Here is a 5,334-nt window from a genome sequence, read left to right as displayed (position 1 = left end):
TTCTTCAGCATAAGTAGTCAGGAAGACATGTACTTTGTGAATTCACAATACAAGAATGACATATCTAGAAAAAACTCCCTATTTCTCCTTTACTCACATCCACATAATTATGACATCAGGAGTATGGGGTTTTCCCCACACATCAAGCACTTCTCTGCAGTACCAGTTAAGTGTCTTACGATTCCATTCAATTCTGATACTAACCAGAGTTAGCAAAGACCCTATGGGTTAAGGGCTCAGTCTCATAAGACTGTTCCCCACTTTAGACACAGCCACAAGTATTAGGTCCTCACAGCTTCTGTCCAATTTAGCTGCAAATTGGAGGGTCCTATGACACCCCCTCCTTAGATTTGAGTAGTTGCTAGAATACTCCACCAGAGAAACAGTTACACTTATTTACCACTTTATTATATAATAAAGAATATGATCAAGTATATAGACAAACAGCTAGATGAAGAGATACATAGGATGAGGTCTAGAGGGGCCCCAAGCGCAGGAGCTTCTGTCCCCATGAGGCTAGAGTGCACCACCCTCCTGGTACCAACCTGAGACTTTATGGAAGCTTCATCAGATACGCAAATTGATTGTCTTCTCCATTTTTGTGGAGAATAGGTGGTGGGTCTGAAAGTTCCGAGGTTCTTATCTTGATTTGGTCTTTCTAATGATGAGCCCTCATTGAAGAGTCACCTGGTTAGAACAAAAGACATTCCCTTCACCCGGGAAATACCAAGGGATTTATGAGCTTAGTGTCAGATGGTCCTGTCACTCAGGAAATTGTAAAAGTCTTAGGATTTCTCCATCAGTAACCAGCGGGTCAAAGCCTAAATTTTAAATCAAAAGATTTTCCTGGTGCCCCTATTTACAAGCTTTTAGGAGCTCTGTGTCAGGAACCAGGAATTATGTTTGTCAAATATATTTGGCCATTTGGTCAGAAACAGCTTTCTTCATGACACTTCGCTTAAGAATATAGTCCACCATATTTTGGTGGGGAAATGTTACTTTCAACCACAATATGAAAGAATGCCATTGAGGATCTTCCTGGTTATCCTCTTCAGTTAACTACTCTTAATTTCATATCCAGCTACCCCAAATCCCTTCTGATGACTGGTCAGGACTATAACTAACAGGCAAAATTGGGCTGGACTGCCTGCCAGAGGTACTCTCAGGAGGTACTGTGGTATGGCAGATGAGAAAAGAAATTTAACATTCAAAATTTTCTTCCCTTGTTGTACAAAAACCTTTCTCTATGCTGCCTCTGTTACCACCACCAAATAGTTCTTCAGCCAAGATCTCAGTGCCCAGAATATGAAAATCCATCTTCTGTCACCAATCTCAGGTTGGCTTGCATTTTTGCCCTCAGACTTACTGTCTTCTTTTTCTCATGGCATTGTGGCTGTCTGATTCAGTGGGCATCATAGGACAAACATGCTAGAGGAGGCCTCAGTATGTAAAGGATAGCAAAAGTACCAACAAAGAGTATGAAAGCAATTACCTTGCATATGAAATTACAAGTGTTAAGGCAATCTGAGGTCAGTAGAAATCTCCATCGTATTTCAAAAGCTTTGGGGGCTTACTATTGCTCTCCAGGAGTATTGCGATAATAAAAGCAGAACACAAGCCTGAGGACCTTTAAATGCTATTAGATTCACCATAAAAGGATTGTGAAATTAGAATTGTTTTGCTCTCAATTATGATTTAAATTCATTAAGATGACAAAATTCTGGTTTAAAATGATGGTTCAAGGTAGTCGATAGAAAGTAATGCTTTGAATATAGAAAATTGTTTTATGCTGAACTGTATGAAAAAAGTACAACACGCTGTTTAAGGGCCACGATGAATATGATCACATGAGCTCTACATACACAATCATGTGAGCAGGCATGTGAAGAGATACCTGAAATTAGATTTTTCTTTCTCTAAGAAATATTTTTATTCAGTTAAATGTAAAAGGGGGGAATGGTATAATTTTAATATGGTTTGTTGCAATGTATAAACACCTCATAAAAATGGATCATGAAAGCAAGAGATATAATTATGACTCCTTGGTGATCACCATCTAAAACTGTTAAAAAAGATTTCCAAAGTTGGCTTCTGTTCAGAAAAACTTTTGACTGCTTAACAATTATCACAACTTTAAAAATGCTCTATGACTGATGCTTTGATAATAATTAATGCTATGTGTGTCAGCTTTAGTTAGATATAATATAGGGAACTGAAGTATTATATTAGGGTATTAGCATAAATACAGCCACTAGAACAATATATACGCTCCTAAATATCAAAATAAAAAGCTGCTAGAAAGAAGAAAGAAAGGAAAGGAGGAAAGAAGGGAGGAAGGCAGGAAGGGAAGGAGGAGGAAAGGACACAACTTTGTAATGTTTTCCTAATCCTAAGGAAAGATTTTTAAATTCAATCTATTGAGAAGCAATTTTTTCACTCACCAGAAGTTTTCAGGAGATACAGAGCTAGAGAATTATGATTTGGGATGGTTCTCTTGCTTTATTGGTATTTCCTAAACAGTAATGTTAATTTGGACTATGTATTAGTTAGGGTTCTCCACAGAAATACAAGCAGTAGGATATCTTTTTGTCCCTCTATATATACGTTTGCATATATATGTGTTTGTCTATACATGTATTTTCATGCATATACATAAGGAGATTGGCTTATATAATTATGAAGGCCAAGAAGTCCCATAATCTGCTCTCTAAAAGCTGGAGAAACCAGGCAAGCCAGTAATATATTTCAGCACTAGTCCAAAGGCCCAGGAACCAGGGTAAAGTGATATTAGTCCCCATCTGAATACAAAAGACTGAGAATGGGAAGAACCAATGATCATAGTCCACAGGCTGAGGACCAGAGGTGTCAATGTCCAAGGGCAAGAGATCAATGTCCCAGCTCAGAAGAGAACAAAGTCACCCTTCCTCAGCCATTTGGTTCTATTGGCACCCTTAATGGATTGGATGATGTCCATCTATGTTGGTGAGGGAAATCTTTAATCAGTCTACTGATTCAATTGCTAATTTTTCCTGGGATTACCCTATAGATACACTCAAAAATAATGTTTTACCAGTTATCTGGGCAGCCCTTAGGCCAGTCAAGTTGACACATAAAATTAACCATCATAGCCTGTATGAATTTCCATTGTCACAGTGGCTGCAAACTTAGGATGTTGCCATCTGGAGACACTGAAATAGATTTCATTTCCCACCCTGTTTATCACTTCTCTGCCTGAGATGTTTTCATTTGAAAGAAGTGCTTCTTGTGAAAAGAAACTGTAAGAGGTCAAATTAAGGTAGTGAGGATAAAGGAAATCTGTCAAATGACAAAAACCAAACGCCTAATTAACTTAAACTCAACAATTGCGTGAAATCTTGGCCTTCTTTACTTCATTCTTTTTACTGGGAAAATGAAATAATGAGTTCCATGTGTAGAACATTACCAAAAAAGTATACAGACCAGGTAATTTTATTAATTGCTATAAATTGCCATATTCATTTGTTATTGCACAAAATGTGCCAATCAAATAACTTTGTTTTTTAGAATGGTTCTGTTTACTTAGCTTTATGTAGGCGTTACACTAATAATTTTCTGGGAGTAGATGAAGAGGGAGATAAGGGGATTACTATGGAAAGCATACTTGAAATGTCAGAGATAAATTTGAGTGTCCTGGAAGGAGGTATTTACTTTTTATACCTTTTTTTCAGTAACTTACCAAGGGGCTGGCATGGCCATTTGGGTTAGATTAAAAGAAAAGGATGATACTAACCATTGAACTATGGACATGTTCCCTTTCAGCAAGGATGCTTTCTTACTTAGGAAACCCCATTGTTAAACAATTATTTAAGTGTCCCTTACACTGTACTTCCCTTCCACTATTCAGTATGCTAATGGTGTATAGATGCTGAGTGTCCCTCTTAGAGCCTTTCACCTGGTGAGGCTGGTCTGTTCTTCCCACTGAAATAATCCTTTATTTAGAATAAGAGCTTAGAAAATAAATGTGCTTTGCTTTCTGTCTACATTGTTCATAACAAATATGATTTTACTTTATACTGGCACAAATAGTATATGCATCTATGCCCTCTTTGCCTCACAAAAAAGTTAGACTCTTTTCCATATATTATCTTATTGTAATCTCTATTCTAAGGTGAATTTAGATGTCCTTATTTTGTAAACAAGGAAATGCACATAGAATTCAACATCTATTCAGGGGGAAAATACCAAAAAACTAGAATTAGAAGGATATTTTCTAAACGTGGTTAAGGGAGTCTACAAAGACTTAGAGCTACCATCCTACTTGATGTTGAAGGACTTAAAGCTGTTCTCTTAAAAATGGAAATGAGGCTAGGATGTCTACTCTACTCAACATTTTATTAGAGATCCTAGCCAGTGCTACATGACAAGAAAAAGAAATAGAAACTATACCTATTTGAAAGCAAGATGTAAAACTGTTTGAGGATGATATGATTGTCTATGTAGAAAATCCTAATTCTATTTTTTAAAAAGTGTCAGTTAGGCTGTTCTAGGGAAGAATCCATTTGTTGCCCTTTTTAGCTTTTAGAGGTTGGTTACATTCTTTTCTCATCTGGCATCTTCCTGCATCATCAAAGCCAATAATGTTGCATCTCTTTGACCTTTCTTCCGTCCTCACATCTCTCCAAACACACCCAGAAAAGACTCTTTACTTTTAAGGATTTAGATCTTGATCCCACTTAGTTTGGGATTAGAGTAGGCCCACCTAGATAATCCAGGACAATTTTCCATCACATTTGTTAAGTTGCTTTTGTCATATAAGGTAACATATCACAAATTCCAAGGATTAGAGTGTAGAAATTGTTGGGGGGGGTATTATTCTGCCTACCATGGAAATAAGATGAAGATGTAATTGATTTTTTAATATTGAACTTGTACTCTAAGATGTTGCTAAATTCATCTCTTAGTTTCATAGCTTTTTTAAAAAGGGCAACAAATGGATTCTTCCCTAGAACAGCCTAACTGACACTGTGTGAGACATGGGCTGGACTTCTGACCTACAGAAATATAGTACAATAAGTGTTGTCTTAAGTCACCAGTGTTGTGGTAATATAATAATCAGCAATAGAAAAACTAAAACATCAGTAGTAAAGGAAAATAAAATTAAAGAGCAATGTAGTTTATAATAACATAAAAACTGAGATACCAGACAACAAATTTAACAAAATAAATGTAATACCTGTAATGGAGAGCTACAAAATATTGTTGAAAGAAATTGGAGAAGATATAAATGAGTGGAGATGAATACCATATTCATGGATCAGAAGACTTAGCTGAAAATTGAAATTTTGAAATCAATAG

This window comes from Canis lupus, chromosome 10, assembly GCF_048164855.1.
Source record: "Canis lupus baileyi chromosome 10, mCanLup2.hap1, whole genome shotgun sequence".
In the NCBI taxonomy this organism is placed as follows: domain Eukaryota; kingdom Metazoa; phylum Chordata; class Mammalia; order Carnivora; family Canidae; genus Canis; species Canis lupus.
This window is presented reverse-complemented; position numbering follows the sequence as displayed.